This window comes from Sylvia atricapilla, chromosome Z, assembly GCF_009819655.1.
Source record: "Sylvia atricapilla isolate bSylAtr1 chromosome Z, bSylAtr1.pri, whole genome shotgun sequence".
Taxonomy (NCBI): Eukaryota; Metazoa; Chordata; class Aves; order Passeriformes; family Sylviidae; genus Sylvia; species Sylvia atricapilla.
Genome location: NC_089174.1, coordinates 77,813,688 through 77,833,268, shown reverse-complemented (window position 1 = coordinate 77,833,268; position 19,581 = coordinate 77,813,688). Strand labels below are relative to the sequence as shown.

At 40.5% G+C, this 19,581-nt stretch overlaps 1 protein-coding gene across 1 annotated transcript in view; it reads right to left on the bottom strand.

The window, feature by feature from the left end:
* The window catches only part of NDUFAF2 (NADH:ubiquinone oxidoreductase complex assembly factor 2), a 61,482-nt gene that overhangs the window by 41,606 nt on the left and 295 nt on the right, over nucleotides 1-19,581 (bottom strand). The window lies entirely within an intron of this gene.

Here is a 19,581-nt window from a genome sequence, read left to right as displayed (position 1 = left end):
TAGTTCAAATTAAACTGAAAGATACTGCCTTCAAAGAAGAGGTGCATCATCCCAAAAATAATGAGTGTAGAGGTTGAGCTAACATCATTACATCTCACTATACATTTATGGAATACTTAAACTAAATGTTAAAGACTAATATACAGTGGTTTAAATTGAGGGAAAACACCCATATTTCATATTGGTAGCTGTCATGGGTAAACAGTATTTTGTGTCTCTGTTTAGAAGTACTCTGTGACATTTAGCAATTTTGTATCTGCTGGTTATTTCCATTAATTTCTTGCCCCTTGCTGCCCCGCGTGTTTGTAAACTGTTACTTACTGCATTTGTATCTACTCATATTCATTCCTTATTGGTGGAATTGGTTGAACCTATAAAGGGAGGCAACTCATTCTGAAGTGTTCACCTTTAGCGTCAAACCAAGACAGCAGAAGTAAAAAAAAACAAAACTGCAGCATAAGACTACTCTAAATATCAAATGCACATACATTTCTGCCCACTTTCCCCCTCCAAAACCAGTTATAAATGGACCAAATCACAAATACCTATAACCATCCAACATTAAAGCTTCCACCCAAGAGTCTTTTTAAAACTTTTCAGTCCTTTTGATTCCATTTGTTTTTTAACTATATTGATTATGAGGAAAATTTTGTGTTTTCATCCAACCCTTTTATGCCTCTCACCTTATTGCCAATGTTTATTATTTGGCCTTTCATGACATTTCCTATATACTGCTTTCAAACAAAACAAAACAAAACAAACAAACAGACAACCCCCCCCCAACATCCCCAACAACAATAACAAAACTACCACCACACCCTTTCTCACTACAGTTGCATTTTTTTCTCTATGCTATTTCATTGGATTCCAGCTTTTTCTGTTGCAAGATGAGCTAAAAAGCTCCAGTGCACTACTGCATTTACAGCAATTGTTCAAACAGCTGCCCTCAGAAATATATAACTAATAATTATCTTGCAGTACTTACAAGGCAAGTGCCTCATGGCACTGCCTGTCCTTCATCCCTCCTTGTCTTCCTGTGTTTCACCTCTGGAGACACTGCAATCTTTGCAACACAAACACTCTTCAGACAAGTATTTGTTGCACAGATACCACAACATAACTCCAATCACTTTTACTATCTCTTTCTATTCAAATTACTGTTAAGCACCCTTCACAGTTCTACTGAGTTTCATGTCAATGTTTATCCATCACACAGAAACAAATTCTTCTCTACAAGAGTTTAGTCCTGCCTCCTTATGTCTTACTATCTCTCTCTTTGTCTGGCTCCTCCAAATACGTGTCTAATTTTCATATAAAAATTAGCATGTCTCAAACAGGTCTTATTATCCTCCCTTTCCACATATTCATGATGAATGCCATCATTCTCCTTTCTTTCTGGAGCTCAGGATTTCTCTCCAATGTCTAGGTTCTTTCTGCATTAAGATATTTTCAGTAAGACTTTCTTGATTTTCCACACTACTAAATCTGCCATTCAGGCACAACAATAATAACACAACTTTCCCTTGACATGGCATATGCTACTCATTAATTCATAGCACTGCTGCAGAGATTGGTTATCTAGTCAGGAACTGTGGGAACTCAACTGCATCTTTAGACCCTCTACAAGAACAGCAGGTAGAATTTATTTCCTTCCCTCACCCATCTATAAAGAAGACTCACATTCATACTTCACACATTTGAACAGCACACAGCATCACACTGAGTCCGTCTTTGGTTTCCACTGTGCTACTATAACAGATTATAAATCTCTTCTAGGTCATGCAGTTTATTTCCACTTAACTGCCCATTTACATTTAGGTAGTTGTAGTCCTGCCTCATGTTATGCCATACCTTGCTACAAGTGAAAGATTTCCTTCATGTGTTCTACACCAGGATAGTACAGCTACAGGGATTCAAGAACACTTGAGAAGGAACACAGTCCCTTTCAGCTCAAAAGAGGACAGAGTCTGCAAGATGATGTATTTTAAACCCCAGTTCTTTCATCTTGATTAACAGAGGCAATGTAACTTTGTACTGACATTTCCATTATAACCCCTTTCAAAGAGTACCACCCATGCTGTAAACATTTACCACAAACCAAACTACTGAATGCATTCAGTTTGCATGGTAAGTATATTGATGTTGGTAAGCAGTCTGAAACTAAGTTCATATCTAAACTTCCTGCTATTTTAGACTTTTGAGGACAATTCAAATAAACTTTTTCAAGATACAGAAGTCTTTGGAAACATTTTGAGGTAAAAAAAGCATTCCACATAACAGTTTTTCCAGCAGAACAGATTCATAATTTCTAGCAAGGAATAACTGATACAAATGCTTGAAAACCAGTTTCAATTTACACCCATCACCTGATTCTTTCTTCTTATCCAAAAGAGAGGCAAGGTGGGAAACTCAAGAAAGTGCACTTCTACTTTCCTACAGTTCTTCATGGTAAAGTCCAGGAACAACAGCAGTAAGATTTTCATAGCATTAGGTCTCCAGGGTGAAAACTTAGATCATCTTTTAGACTGGACAGCCATCACAATAGGACGTGAGAGATCTCCATTTTCCCTTGGGCAGAACAACATGAGCGCTTGCCCCTATTACTCCCCCAGAACCACACTGGTTGTGGTAAAGCAACTCCCTTTCATGGTCGAGTAAACAATACTTATACCCTAATCAATCACGTGGTAAAATTCAATGCAGTCTCTTTTGGGTCATGAGATAGCAATTAATATTAGAAGACCTGATGTTTTATGTACTTCAATAACTTACAAATGTATTACTACAAGATAGTTTGATGACTGCCCTTCATGCTAAAGGTACAAGTTCAGAGATACAGTCATAATTTGTAAAAAACAGATAGTAAGAGACAGTGCCAAGCTGTCACTCAGGAGGCAGGTCAAGATGTGTAACTGAAGCTGAAGCCCTCTTTCCTTTTTAGACACAACTGTAAATGGCTCCAAGGTGCTTGGGTGACACATGCTTATTTCTTTACTAGAACAGTCTGCTCACCAGCTGCCTCAATATTATTAAAGTAAGTCTAATATATAACAACTAACTTGTGACTTAGAGAATAAGCATATTTTTTCTTGGTTTTCTGGTACATTGAAACTCTTCTAGTAGGGTGATATGGTTAGGCATTCAAAGCCTCTAACTGTGATTTGGATTTGCCAACTTTCTTTACTGAGAGGAAGAAGTGAACAACCAAAGGACATGGAAGAATCAGGCTTATGGACTGTACTGAACTGTCTTGCTGCACAGAAGCAACAGAAATCAGTTTACCAATTAATTATTCCAGTAATTAATTATTTACACCTCTTGGAAAAACAGACCAACCTCTAGTCTGTTTCAGAGGATAGTTAGTCACATTTGGGAATACTGTGCCTGTTGCAAAAGTCTAAGATCTAATATGCCCTTCAGGAGACTGGGCCTTCCTAACACCTCTGTGCTCTCAGAGGAAAGTCCTGGTCTGGAATGGCCTGAGAAGCATTACCTTACAGGGCCTGCACAGACCACACAGACCTTTTAGTAGAGATTACATTGTGAAAGAGTTTTTACAAAGCTTGTTAAAATACTCAGTTTGATAATCTTCTCTTCTTGTGACAGGGTTAAATGGCTTCTTCCAGAACTGTAAAATGGTTTAATATACCTGCCAAAACCCTGTGGTCATAGCAACAAATCATAGTAAGCTTCCTATTTCAGAGAATATTACCACTTCTTTCTCATACAAGAGATCTGTTTTAATCTAAGACAAAACAAAAATCAGAATCTCATTAGTAATCCTATAGAAACACTAAGGAATAAGCTACATAAAGAGGCATGTGTTCCCCTGGCAGTCTTCAAGGTACCTCCACCCAGGGTCAAGGGTCACCAGTCTCCCACACCACTTTTAGCTCAAATGTTTCACCGTCTTTCTTTGTCCCACCTTCTTAACTCATGGAACCACATGTTCAACTTTTTCAACTGAATTAAACTAGCTCAGCAACAGTTCTAATGCATGCTACTGTCAGCTTGCAGAAGAGAACATGAAGGATGAATTAGATCTCTCCATTTCATCAAAGACAAACTCATGTTAATCAAAAGAGTCAACCTCATTTCACCTTCAGGTTCACAACAGACTTTGGCTCCAGTTTTTGGACTTTTTCCCATGCTATTACATATCTGGGTCAGAAACAAATCCAGAGCTGCCCATTTTCCAGCTCTGGCTCAGAAATTGCTTACACAGCATGTCTTCTCAATTTGAGATGATGAAACTGTCACAAAACTAGCTGATTTCATAAACCACCCGTCATTTCCCACCTAATTATTTCAAGAACAACCTAGGAAGTTCTGGTACATTACACTAAACCAATGTCAATGCTTATGGATATTGATTATTGGTTCTCAAATCAGGTTCTCAGTCTCACAGGCAAGGGCAGGGCTCCTCCACCAGTGAGCAGTGGGCTGATTAAAAGATGCCTCTAGGGAGCACAGAGACCCAGAGCGGGCAAATGGGTGTGGCACGGCAGTTTGGGAGGCAGTTCACACAGGCAGGGCAAGCAGGCAGGGTTGCAGGTTTTTCCTGCTAGTAAGGTTAGTTTGTTTGCTCTTTCTGTTGGTTGGTCAGTTTTAGGGGTTTTTGTTAGTAATGGCTTTTACACGACATACAAGTATGCATAACCAAATAGAACCCTCCAGAAATGATGTGCCTGTACAGACCCATTCCTGTGCAGAGTGTTTGAGCTTATCAGTGGTTCCAGGGGCTGTTGCAGAAGAAGCCTCTCAGTGGTGTGAACAAGTGAATGATCTCCTTGCACTGGTGGCTGAGCTTTGGGAGGAAGTTGAAAGACTAAGGAGTATTAGGGAAAGTGAAAGGGAAATAAACTAGTGGAGTTCCACCATCCATCCTTGAGGGAGGCCCACCAGGAGTCAGAGGACTCCCATATGCCTCCCACTGTCAGGCAATAGGAAGACACCTGGTCGATGAAGGGGAGTGGAAATGGGTCCCTGCTCAGGGAGGTAATAATAAAAATTCCTCTGGACCCCCATCACCTACCCAGGTACCACTTCAGAATAGGTATAAGGCCCTGGACCCACAGTCAGCCAGATGACATAGAAGAAAATGATCTTTTCAGTGGGCCTCCCAATTATGCTCTATCTGTAGCACAGATCACCACCTCTAACATCAAAAAAAAGAGAAGATTAGTCATAGTGGGTGATTCCTTTCTGAAGGGAACAGAGGGCCCCATATGTTGACTGGACTCACCTCACAGGGAAGTCTGCTGCCTCCCTGGGGCATGGGTGTGGGATATCACTGAGAGACTTCCTGGGATGACTCAGCCCTATGATTGTTACCCACTGCTGATACTCCAGGCTGGCAGTGACGAGATCGTAAAGAGGAGGGGCAATTAAAAGAGACTTTGGGGCACTGGGTCAAGAGGTTGGTAGGGCAGGAGCACAGGTAGTCTTTTCCTCAGTCCCTTTGGTGCCAGAAAAAAACCGTGAAAGGAACAGGAGAGCACACATTATCAACAAGTGGCTCAAGGGTTAGTGTCATCAGCTGAATTTTGGTTCTTTGATCATGAGGCAACTTCTTTGGTTGTTTGATTATGGGGCAACTTTTTTGGCACCTGGCCTGCTGGAACTGGATGGGCTCCATCTCTCTGTTAAGGGCTGAAGGATTTTAGCTCATGAACTGGCAGAACACATTTAGAGGGCTTTAAACTAGGTTTGAAGGGGAAGGGGATGCAGCTGGGCTCTCTGGAAGCAGGCCCAAGGGTGGAGTCAGGGGTGAAATCAGTAGCCCAGCTGAGGTGCATGTACACCAGTGCAGGCAGCAAGGGTAACAAACAAGAGGAGCTGGAAGCCAGGGCACAACAGCAAAGCTATGATGTAGTCTCCATCAGGGAAATGTGGTGGGATGGCTCACAGAGCTGGGGCACTGCACTGAATAGCTACAAGCTCTTCAGGAGAGACAGGAAAGGGAGAAGAGGTGGAGGGGTGGCCCTTCATATTAGAGAGGCTTTTGATACCATGGGAATTGAAACTAATGAAGATGGAGTTGAATGCCTGTGGGTAAGAACTCAGGGGAAGGCCAACAAGGCTGACATCCTCCTGGGAGTCTGTTATCATCCACCAACTAGGAGGAAGAGGGGGACAACTTATTCTATTAGCAGCTGGAGAATGTTTCAGGATCACCAGCCCTTGTTCTTGTAGATGACTTCAACCTACCAGACAATTCCCATCTGCTGGGAATTTAACAAAGCAGAGAAAAGGCAGTCCAGGAGTTCTTAAGAGTGTGTGGAGGACAATTTCTTGTTGCAGCTGGTGAGTGAGCCCAGCAGGAGAGGGACAATGTTAGATCTGTTGTTCACAAATAGAGATGGGCTGGTGGGAGATGTGGTGGTTGGAGGCCTCTTGGGGCACAGTGATCATGAAATTATAGAATTCTCCATATTTGGTGAAATCAGGAGGAATATCAATAAGACTTTTACATTGGACTTCTGGAGGGCAGACTTTGGTCTACTTAGGAGACTTACTCAGAAAGTCCTTTGGGAAGTAGCCCTTAAAAACAAAGGAGTTCAGGAAAGGTGGGAGTGCTTCAAAACAGAGATCTTGAGTGCACAGGAACAGACTGTCCCTGTGCGCTGAAAGATGAGTCAATGGGGCAGCTAGGGAATGTAGGAAAAAAATTAGGGAGGCCAAAGCTCAGTTTGAACTTAATTTAGTAACTTTTGTAAAAGATAATAAAACCTGTTTTTACAAATACGTTAATGGTAAAAGGAAGGGTAAGACCAACCTTTGCTCCTTATTGGATGAAGGAGGGAATGTAGTAACTGCAGATGAGGGCAGAAGTGCTTAATGCCTTCTTTGTCTCAGTCTTTAGTGTGAAGATGGCTTGCCCTCAGGATAAATGTCCTCTTGGGCTGGTTGATGGTGTCAGGGAGCAGAATGGTCCCCCTGTTATCCAGGAGGAGGCAGTCAGAGAGCTGTTGAGCTGCTTAGATGTTCATAAATCTCTGGGCCCAGATGGGATCCATCCCAGGGTGATGAGGGAGCTGGCAGATGAGCTTGCCAAGCCTCTCTCCATCATTTACCAGTGGTCTTGGCTCACTGGTGAGGTTCCAGAGGACTGGAAGCCAGTGTGACACCCATTCACAAAATGGGTGGGAAGGAGAATCCTGGCAATTATAGGTCAGTCAGCCTGATCTCAGTACCCGGTAAGGCAAAGGAACAGTTTATACTGAGTTAGTAGTTCAACTTGCATTTCTAACCAGAGGAACCACAGAAAGTAGCCAACCTGTGTTGTTCTCATTCCTGGATGCTTTTTAGGTCTTTACACATCTTGTGCCATGAGCCAGACAAAGGAACTCCTCTTGCTGAAACAAAATCAGCACACTAGGTTAGACAGGCAACACACTTAGCACAAGGCCGCACAAACACTTGCAACGAGTATTAGAAGGCAGACATGAGCAGCTGCTGGTCTTTGGCAGAAATACTAGACTACTAACTCTCAGGTCAGAGATTTTCTTTATCACACAAATAAATACAGACGATAATTTTACTACAGCCAAGTAGTTTTGCAGAAAATGGAACCATTAGCAGTTGAATTTTTGGCAATTTTAGAGTTCAGTGTTTCTATCATATTGCCTAGATTAAGTATTTATAGTTGTGTTTATACATTGGTTTAAACACCAGAACACACCACATGCATTAAATTAGCCATTTAAATACAGAAGTCTCTCAATAGGTATTTTGCAAAAATGGCAAAACGTGAAATTCTGGAAGGTAACAGATATTCTGTCACTGATTTCAAAAGAAGTTTTGTCTCATTTCTTATGGAAAACAATTTAAAGCTTGCATTTTAAAAACCTTATGTAGTAAAAGAGAAAACATAAAGATGAATCTGACCATAACCAAGCCATCATAATTTATTAACAAACATTACCTAACTGACTAAATATAGGAAAAGATGCATTACAGCTACTTCTGAAAGTTGCGTCACTGTATCTGAAACATTCATAGTTCCACAATTAGAAGTTGCTGGCATCATACCAGATTTTTTTTTAATGTTTTTGGAGGATCACTTCATCTGAAGCTTTAGTTGTTTCAATATTGTGATGACTACACTAACCAGCACTGTAGCTAACATACAGGGAAAAGCCACCACTTCTAAAGTACAAGTATTTAAGGTCTGATGGCTAAACATCAACTCTAGCACTTTTCAGGCATATTTAAACAGTCTTTGCAGTCTCCTGGTAATAACCTCTGAGGCTTCTTTCTTGCTCTGCCTGAACCTTTCACAACTCTCATACAGCCATGAAGCTCTTGTGCATGAATCAGGCTTTATACTGTTTTTCACTTTCTTTCAACACAAAATAAAGGCTTGTTAATAGAGGAACAAGGAAAGCTGATAGATACAAACATATTAGGCTAACACTGAACTTGCTGTGCCTGGCTGCCTTTGGGCTAGTCTGAAAAAGTAGTAGCAAGGACCACTTGGAGTGAGAATGTAGGACCATCAAGTAGACAACACCTACTATCCTTAATTGCAAGGTCTTTTAAAATTGCCTACAGTTTTGTGCGAGTCCCCTCACCTCCTCCCCCATGACTGCTACTGTTAGCAACTGTTTTTTCTCTAAAAATTAAATAGTTTGTGATGTTTGGTTGTAGCAAGGGTCCCTAACAATTAGGAGGTCAGACAGGATAAATGACCCATGTCAACCGATCCAGCTTCCATTAAGAATTCTGTTTATTCTCTGCCTGCAGTGAGTTATATAAGTTCACTACACAGTTTACAGTTACAGGCTATACAAAGAATGCAAACAACCCTTATTTATTTAAGTCTTAAGGTGGCTAAAGTGTCAGAACTACAATTCTATGTTTAGAAACCCATTACTTCCCAGAACACCTTAATATAAACTGTGAATTTTCTACTGAGCCACAACTGTGAATTTCTAACTGCGCCACTAAGGCCTGTGGGCCCTGTGGGCTCAGGGACCCACAAGCTCTGCAGGCCAAAGGGCCCACTCTGGAATTGCTCACCCTCAATCAATCCAAATATAAATCACGTCTTCACTCTCTAAGAATTCTAAGAAACCTCAGCATTTGGTCATGGGAGCAAGCGTTCCTTTAGCATCCTGTTACTGGATACATCTGCTCCAGATAACTGCCAGCAGTCCTACTGGCAAACACAGATCATGACATTCTGAGTGCCTGGGAACTTTATTTTCCCCTTCCTCAATTCCTAATCAGTAGGTATGCTTTATAGAAGAGCAGAAGCAGCGAGCAGTCTCCTCTGAGTAACAATTTATTGTACTGAAGACCCTGAATTAAGACAAGACTTCAAATTCCACTCTTAAGCACATTCAGAGAAACAATATCCATATTCAGCTGACTAACCTTTATACGAACTAAACATGAATTATACTCTTGGATGAGTTCCTCCTTTATTCAGGCAGAACCTTCACCATGACTGCTATCAGTCTTTAAGAAGAACAGTATAAACCAGAGAGTAAAACATGATGTGAAAGAACTCAATTTACTTATCTGAATTTTTTCATTACATTGTATATCTTACTGTTACAACTGCTAAATTGAGGTATTCTTGACTGCTATATATATTTATATATACACACATATATATACATATATACATATACACATATGTATCTATGTATATATATATATGGTTTGTGTGGCCAGGTTCTGTTAGCGGAGGGGACGGCTACAGGGAGTTTCTCTTCTGAGAAGGGAAGCTGAGAAGCTGTGAGAAGCTCCTCCATATCTGACAGAGGAAATGCCAGACAGCTCCAGGACAGACCCACCACTGGCCAAGGCCAAGCCTATCAGCAACACTGGTGGCACCTCTGGTTTAACATACTTAAGAAGGTAAAAAAAGTTACTGTGCAGATGAAATTACAACTAGAGAAGAGTGAGAATATGTGGTAAAACTCTGCAGACACCATAGTAAAGCAAAGAACGAGGGTAAGGTGTTCTAGGTGCCAAAACAGAGAGATTCCCCTGTGGCCCAAACCTATCTGGCTATAAGTTTCTTGAGGGTCTTCTTGTGGTCATTTAGGAACATCTTAATCCTCAAAATTCCCTTTTATGGTCCCAGATCTTCTGAAGAATCTTCTTCCCTGAAGAGTATCTCAAATATGTGGTCAGGTCATGATGCATTTCTCTTATCATTCTTTACTCCAGCACTCTATCTCTGTTTTCAAAACTAAGACATCAACTAGTACATATTAATCACTAATCTAAATTAATAATAAAGCGTCAAGTGTCACAAGACTTATTAGTAACGACAGGATGTTAGCACAAGACCACACTGATGCCTGGTATTTGTACCAAGCACTGTGGGGTACAAAACTAAGCACTAACCACAAATATGGGGGTCATCGTAACTATGATAAAGCTAAAAGAATTTTCCAACATCTTCCCCCACTGCTGCATAGACTTCTACTTGAAGAAGTATCACTTGCTCATCTGTAGTGGATGTTATGTTCAGTGGACATCCTGCTGCATATTCCTATCTATCTTTCCATTCTATCTTCCTGTCTGTTGTCTGCACTAAGTTTACTTCATCCTGGAGTTTGGTATCTCTCTTACAGACACAAAACATCAATCAGTAAATGTGCTTAATAATTCCAAAGCTAGTGACATTTTCAGTTCCTACAGCACTGAGCACTGCCTGCAGAAGTCTGTCAGAATTCACCCTTTCTTTGACCTCTTCTAAATCTCACACTGACTGCTGATGGTGTTTCCAGATCATCTAGTTGAAAGAGGCTAGTCAAATCACTCCTTCACTTCAAGACAGATGAAACAACATACTGTTTTTCATACACACATGGCCATAAACAGGGGACATTTAGAATTTAAGATATTGCCGCTCTATTTCATCAGTTCCACTTCCTCAACCTGTCACATTCATTTTTCCATGTTCTTACTTTCTGTGCAACCCCTGTGCCCAGAGCATGAGTATGAAACTGATTCTTCTCTCTCCTCAAAGAAAAGCAGTTCTTGTATTGGCAAACCTGACCTTAACACTATAAAGACTCTGGTGACAGAAACTCTGTTATTTTAAAGATTTATAAAGAACACAATAAAATTATCGCACAAAGCAAAACCAAGATCTAATTCTTTACCACGTTCTCTATTCTTCAGGAGAACTTAAAAAAGTTAGAGTGGCCCATAAGGTAGCATCCCAACATTACTCAGCTATTTTTAACCTCCTGGTTTCTCAACTGCACTCTTTTGTTAAGGTCTTTGTCATTTCGTCTTCACTTTCAAAAGGACACCACTGGTGGGTAGCCCCACCACTTTTACTTAAATGCTTAATTTTATTTGCACTCGTATTTTACAAATAATTCCTAAAAAAAAGATACCTCAAATTTTAGATACCAGCAAAAATGGACACTGTAAATTTTCATATCAGAATCACAAGTAACAAAGCATGTATACAGTATTTATAGTCTCGTTTATCCAAATTCCTGCAAATAATGCACTGAAATGAACTACACACACATATTAGGAAAAAAGTTCTGTGTACCTGCTAGTGACATACTTGCACTCTCTTCTGTAAAATCTGTTCTTTCATTTCTCAACAAGATTTCAAATGCTAAAACTTTACACACAGGTGATTTGGTCTTTTTATGCATAATTAATGATATACTTTTTTTCCCTCCTTTTGAACCAGTAAAGTAATTTGAATTCTCCTTTACGTCAGAATAATGAAACTAAAAGGCATGGCATTTAGTCACAAAGCAGGCATGATGACATGCCAACAATCCTGATTGATATAATGATCATGTTTGCAACACATTCAGCCCTATTAACCTCAGCACTGCAAGTGTCAGCTGTTCAAACTATCATGACTAAAATACTGCTAGGATTTTTCCACCTATTAAAAAACACCTATCTTTCTAGCACTACACCACCTTTTTCTCTCTCAACACTGTAGAAGAGAGTTACTAACACAAGGACTTTTTAAATTTTTTTTTTTACCGTCTGATTTTTTCGGTAATTGAAGAAACCTAAAAAAAAAAGATACACACTCAAGCCATTACCTTTTCACATACCTCTACCGAAAGAATCAAAACACCTTTTCAAATCAGATGCACAATAATTAACTTACAAATGTACAGCATATGAAGGCAGAATTCAGTAAGATCAGCATCTCAGTTTAATATCAAGATACACACTGAAGATCAAAACTGGCTGTAGCAACGGCCAGATATTGTGGCAAGTTACAACCTGTCCACATGACTCCTTATTGCTATTCCTGGTTTTTCAAGTCAGATATTAACATATTATGCCTCTTGCCAGTTTGCTTCTGGCAGCTAAAAGAAAAACATATGGAACGGATTACCAAGAGTGCTCTCATGCAGCACATCCAGGAGAAAGAGGGGATCAGGTCCAGCCAGCATGAGTATAAGAAAGGCAGGTCCTGCTTGACCAACCTGATCTCTTTTTATGACCAGGTGGATTAGTGGACCAGCCTCTTAGTGGATGAGAGAAAGACTGTGGATGTTATCTACTCAGATTTCAGTAAAGCCTTCAACACTGTGTCCCATGGCAATCTCCTGGAAAGAGCAGGCACTGTCACCTCAACAGATGTCTTGCTATAAACTTACAAACTGTCTGGATAGCTGAGCACAGGGAGTGGTGGCAAATGGAGTCACATCCAGCTGGTGGCTGGCCATGAGTGAGGTTCCCCAGAGCTCCATACTGGTGCCAGCCCTGTTCAATCTGGGCTCAGGCCAGATCATGGGCTGAGGCCAGTGGTGTGAGGGTCAACAAGGGCCAGGGCTGGGTCCTGCCCTTGGCTCACAACAGCCCCAGGCAGGGCCACAGGCTGGGACAGAGGGGCTGGAAAGGACCTGGGGGTGCTGGTGACAGTGACTGAACATGAGCCAGGCTGTGCCCAGGGGGCCGAGAAGGCCAATGGCATCCTGGCCTGGATCAGCAATGGTGTGGGCAGCAGCAGCAGGGCAGGGATTGTCCCCCTGTGCTGGGCACTGCTGAGGCCACACCTCGAGTGCTGTGTCCAGTTCTGGGCCCTCACTGCAAGACAGACACTGAGGGGCTGGAGAGAGTCCAGAGAAGGGCAATGGAGCTGGGGAAGGGTCTGGAGCAGCAGTGCTGTGAGGAGCAGCTGAGGGAGCTGGGGGTGTTTGTCCTGCAGAAATGGAGGCTCAGGGGAGACCTTGTCACTCCCTACAGCTGCCTGACAGAAGGGTGTAGCCAGGGATTGGTCTTCTGTCTCGGGCAACCAGAGATAAAACTAGAGGAAATGGCCTCAAGTTGTACCAGGGGACATTCCGGCTGGACATCAGGAAGAATTTCTCCATGGAAAGGGCTGTTAAACATTGGAACAGCCTGCCCAGGGAAGTGGTGGTGTCACCATCCCTGAAACTGTTCACAAAACAACTGGATGTGGCACTTCGTGCTGTAGTTTAGTTGACATGGTGGTGTTTGGACAAAGGTTATACTAAATGAACTTGGAAGCCTTCTTCATACCTTTATGATTCTATATCACTGCAAACAAACACAGGTTTTTCAAATATTAATGCTTTTATAATCTGCAAGGAGGACTTCTAAGTGTAATTGCTTTGCTACGTAAAGTATCACCCAGATTGAAAAGCCATTTTGCCATTACAGAATTACAGTCCTAAAAACTAGCAGTCTGCAGTACGTTTTATTTCTGTACAAACATACACACAATTATTTTAGAACTATGTTTCTGTGTTCTATAATCTCCTCATAAAGGAATACTCAGACAGCTGTCAGTATTTGCTGTCCTTCTGTTTTTGAAACAACGTTGCCACCACCTGGACAAACCTCTAACTGCCAGGTATTGCTGTGGTGTCAGTGTCTGCAATTGGAAAAAGAAAAAACACACACTTCCTCAACAGAATTATTTCCACAACCGAGATAATGAGAGCTTCTAAAATTTGGCTTAGTATTCATGAATCAATATTCAAATTCTATGTTCGATTAGTACCTTAACATAAGACATGTAAAACTCAAATTCATTAGCTTTCCACAAGAATTGAAAAACTGCTTTTTATGTTCAGTAATATGATGTACAATTATCTGCAATTCTCAATTATCAGCTTACAAATACTTCATACAATCACAACCAGTCTGTCTCTTCCTTGGACTTCATTCCTCTTAGCACGGAAGCTAACATTCAGACTCAGAAGAAAACCATAGCTTTTATGTCTGAAGATTTGCTTTGAAATTTGTTGCTTCTTCCACTCTCTGCCATTCATCCTAAAGTATTACAGGAATGTTTCAGTCTAGTCTTCAATAAAAAGCTGTGTTTTATAAAAGATTTTGAAGGAAAGCAGAAATTCTACTCAAAATTTCCGATGCACAGGAAGGTGACAGGCCACTACCTAAAACAGGAAACAAGGAGCAACTAAAACTATCATGGAGAACTCCTTTAGTGTCAAAAGAACCTTAAATCTTTCTTAAAACCCTCTTTTCATTAAAAAATGAACATATTTCAACTGAAGACTGGATTCAATGAGATACAGGACAATAAATATATAATGCAACTGAATACTTAGTACTTTTCCTTATACAGATTCTTCTTTATTTATGCATTTCTGGTTTTTTTGATAATTTCCTGCACAAGATACAGGCTTATGCAAATGTGAATGGGCATTTCCACTAAGAAAATTTTTCCCACAGAAGTCAGTGGTTACATTCAATTATTAGCAACAAAATTTACCACTGAAACTTGGTAATGCCACATGTATTTCTCAATACTACATGTATTTCTCAATGGCATTTGACAAGGGTACCCAGAAACTTTAGCTTACCACCTTCCTTCTTAAAGCTCATAGCAGCAGAAGCTTAGGCCACATACAGTCCCTGATGCAGAGCTTGTGCAACATATAAAAACCTATGGAATAGAGAATGCTTCATGTTTTTTCCAGCAGTTGCTGGTAAGCTGAAGGTAAAAAAAAAAAAAAACAAAAAAAAACCAAAAAAAAATCCACATAACAACAACAAAAAACACACCAAAAAAAAACCAAAACAACCAAAACAAAAAAAACAACTTAGTCTGTTGTTCCCATAAAGAGAACCTTAAAACTTATGCTGGATGTCCTTCTCACGGCAAGCCTGGTGTAGCTGTATTATAGCACTGTCATCACCTTAAGGCGATTTTGTAAAAACCCACTTACAGGATGTCATTAAATACAGAACCATCTTCACATTCAAATTAGCCCATCGTACTACATTGTTCAAGGTGTGACCTAACTTTCAAGATGATTATTTTCCCCACTTGAAATTAAAAGTTCTTGATAAACATTAAACAGTGTACCTTGTCTCAAGTTTCACATTTTCAGGAAATTAACTACACTAATTTTGAATTCTCCCATAATCTTGTTGACAGCACAGTTACTTTTTTAGAATATTTTCCCTCTATTTTGGCCTTCAAATTTTTCTTGACTCTTTTTCTATTTCTAGCCACTACTTTCTCTACTAAGTCTAATGACTTCTTATTCTTACAGTCTAGGGACATAAAGCATTCACTTTCACTCTTTCAAGAGAAATAAGACAGCCTGGCTGAAATAGCATTGTTTTACATCTATCTTCCTCTCCACTTCAAAAAGCCAATCCTTTCTATATTCACCCCAGAGAATTACAATACCCTTTGCAAACTCATATCTTTTTACTATCACTCATTAGAACATTCTGAATTAAGGCAAAACGCATTGCACAGCACTTGCACATCACTGACACTCCTTTAATCTCCACAATTATTCCCTTCACCCAACAAAACCTATTCAAGTTGCTGGCTCTTCTCCTAAGAGCCTAACTACACAGAGACAGGCAAAATCAGGAAAGCAAGGTAACTGTCCTACAATGACAGAGGTAAAGGTGGTCTCAGGGTAAAATTAATACACCTTGAGTTTCACCTGGACATTCAAGACCTTGGGATATTGGTGAGACTACATCTACAGCAGCGATTTGAACCAAAACAAGTGTGCTGTTGTCCTGTGTTGCCTTTATGTACCATGTGCTGATTTGGATCTCAAAGTAGTTTTTGAGTGCATAACTTGCTTTTTTTAAGAAGAAGTCCTCATTTATAAAACATTTCAAAAAATAACAGCATATTAGGTGCTGTGGCAATGTGAAAGCTATACCTGCAGCATATACCTAAAAATTTTGTAACCCATTCAACCCTCCAAAGTCTATATTGCAGATGCTCACTCCTGGAAAATAGACTAACTTTAAGTAAACTCTCAAAATAACAGATGACCAACAATCTCACATCAGTTTTCACTCACTACCTTGTGAGTGTACTTAGGAGGTATTACTTGTTCCTCCATTTTTCTGGCACTCATACCAGTTAACATGATTCATGGAGGGTCTTTTTTTTTTCTTTTATGGTCACTAAAAACTTATTATTTAGCCCAGTTAATTTACTGCTATACTTCCTGGTCCTCATCCACACAAGAGTAATTTGTACTTGTTATTTTAACCACTGGAAGAGGTACAGCTATGACATGTCCTTTGTCAGTTTTCACAGATTCTTCCTAAGACCTTCACAGGATATTTCCTGTTTTCTGAATTTTTGTGAAGCCTGATGCTGCTTTCATTCTACTTATTTCCCTTTCTTCTTAATAACTAATGTTAAAACCCACATCTCATGGTCAAGTCTAACAGTGAGTATCATCAACTATTGTAACAAAGGCTAAATCAACAGAATAAAAAGCAACGTTTGAATACTTATATTTAAAAAAAAACACATTCATTTTTTTAGTTAGCAGAAGGCAAGCTTATTTCTTTCAGACTTATGTCATTCTGCTGATGTTGAATGATTAGGGTCTTTTTAGATCAAGCTAAAGCACAGCGACAAATATACAGAAAATAAGCAGAATTTTCACAAGTAGTATTTTCACAAAATCATAGCAGAAGCACTTCCCTGAACTCTCCTATTCTCTATTTACATAGAAAAAGAAAAAGGGAGAATTTACTGACTGTGAGTGATCACATGGAAGATATGGTCTTACTTCTCAGTATGCCCAATTTCAGTTTTTACAGCTGAATTGTAAAAAGCTTTCTCTTAATTTGATGCCAAAGATGGAAGAGAAGAATGGGAAAAGTGAATTATACATTAGGCCTTTGCCAGATTTCCTATTCTGCTTTTTAATACACATTTTGTTTCCCCGATAATATGCATTTGACTGGGTCAAAGTAGAGGATGTAAAAAGCTTAATGATAAACTATTTGAAAAACTGAGGTTAGGAATTATTAGACACTTTGTAAAATTCCACCATTTCACCTTGTTTCGAAACATCTTGCAGAACCTTATGCTATACAATGGTTTATCCTCTTCATTCTCACTTCTGTGCCATTTCTAGCTTGAAATTTATTCTTCATCAGTTATTTTATTGTTTTATTAAAGTTTTCTACAGGAAGTAGAAAACTATTTTCAACATCAAATGACTGAAAAGTCATCAGCAGTGAGAAAGAAAATAGAGGAAAGAGAAGATCTCTCCCCTTTGGTGGCAGTAATACATCGTGGCAGTGCAAGCTGGTGGTGCAGAATTATCAAGTGAAAGTTAAACAAGGAGAAGAACGGAGTAACAGAGGAATACTGATAATTCAGCATATCTGCATTGTGTCACCTGTATCACTAAAATAGACTTCAGGTGCAAGAGCCTTAAGATACATGTAACAGCTGTTCTCACAGATTTCAGAGCTGCAACTGCAGAGCATTTAAGAGCCAATCCTTCCTGCTCAAAGAAAAATCAGAGCAACTTCAGCTCTGGAGTGTAATTCTCAGTATTATTACAGTCCATCTGAACAAAAATTGCAAAACACAAGGGCTGCCATGATGTGGTCTTAGAAACAACTATTTCAATTCTTTACTAACCTTAAAAGCCTCTTATACTGTGCTCCTGCGGAGTATGTTCCACCTTTCCTGTCCTCCTATGGGCACTACGACTACAGCTCCAAACACAGCAGTAAACCTGAAAGTTGCAGCAGGCAGCTATCACTGTGAAAGGCAAGTCAGCAGAAATTCTAATATCAAGAAAAAACCTACCAGTATTTTTGATAGAAGAAGTAATTTTTAACTGGTTAATTGGGACTGACACTGTAGCAACCATACAGAAGAAATCTGACAGTAGTTTTCACTGTTTCTTGTTGCTAAAAGACAAAGCCTTTTGTACACTCCGTGGAGTCAGCATGAACCCCAGAGGTGAGATGACCAAAAGTTGAAAGCAAGATCAAGAAAACCTGGAAACATATTAACTACAGCAGCATATCAACCCTGAGAAAAAACACACTGCTGAAAAAATAGTGTTCACAATTTCTTCCCAGAATCTTGTTTGATACTTGCTTTAAGTCACTGCCAGTTGCTCAGGAAGTTAAATCGCAAAACATGTCAAGAGAACTGTTCTAAAGGGAAAATTACTCCAGCAGATACTATGTGATTCTAAAGACAAGACATACTGATTAAGTAACTGCACATCTCAGACTTTCTGCTTCTTGTTGGATTCTGAAGAGTAACAAGTAAAAAGCGCCCACAGCCTCAGGATGCTCTAGCTGATGCAGTAATACAAAAGAAGTGGAGTACAGTAAGTAGATAAACAAGCCTGTGCAGGGAGAGGAAAGAGTACCATAAAATATGTCAGCATGTGCATCTGGCCATCTTCAGGGAAACCACCTTCCACAAATTATTTATAACGTAGCATATCCATAGAGAATAAGGGCATCCACAGGGAATAAGGGCATCTGGATTCCTGGAACACAGGCAGAAACCTAGAAAAGTATTTTCTACAAGACTGCAATAAATGTACATGTAAGAACTAATTTCACAGAATGACATAACCAGTTTGGTTGGAGAAAACCTCTGAGATCATTAAATGCAACCATCCTTTGACCAAACACTACCATGTCAACTAAACTACGGCACGAAGTGACACATCCAGTTGTTTTGTGAACAGTTTCAGGGATGGTGACACCACCACTTCCCTGGGCAGGCTGTTCCAATGTTTAACAGCCCTTTCCATGGAGAAATTCTTCCTGATGTCCAACCTGAACCTCTCTTGGTGCAATATAAGGCCATTTCTTCTAGTCATGCCACTGGCTGCCCGAGACAGGAGCCCGATCCCTGGCTACACCCTTCTGTCAGGCAGCTGTAGGGAGTGATAAGGTCACCCTTGAGCCTCCATTTCTGCAGGATAAACACCCCCAGCTCCCTCAGCTGCTCCTCACAGCACTGCTGCTCCAGACCCTTCCCCAGCTCCATTGCCCTTCTCTGGACTCCAGCTTTCTAAAGCTTACGCAGAAGCGCTCCGAATTACCAAGAAGAGCAGATAATCGCTGCCTACCTATCTAGCAGCACAGGCTGCGCTTTGAAACCCTCCAGCGAGTGGCTTTACGGTGTTTCCGGCATTAGAGCACCAGAAACCCGCACGTGTTTCCCGATGCGCGGCACTTTCCTTCCCGTTACTGTTCAGCCACCATCATTTCTTTCTTTATCAGCCGCCGTCCAGCGGACAGCGGCGGGCGGGTGAGGAGCTGCGCGGGGCCGCAGGGCAGCGCTCCTCAGGGCCGCAGGGCAGCGCT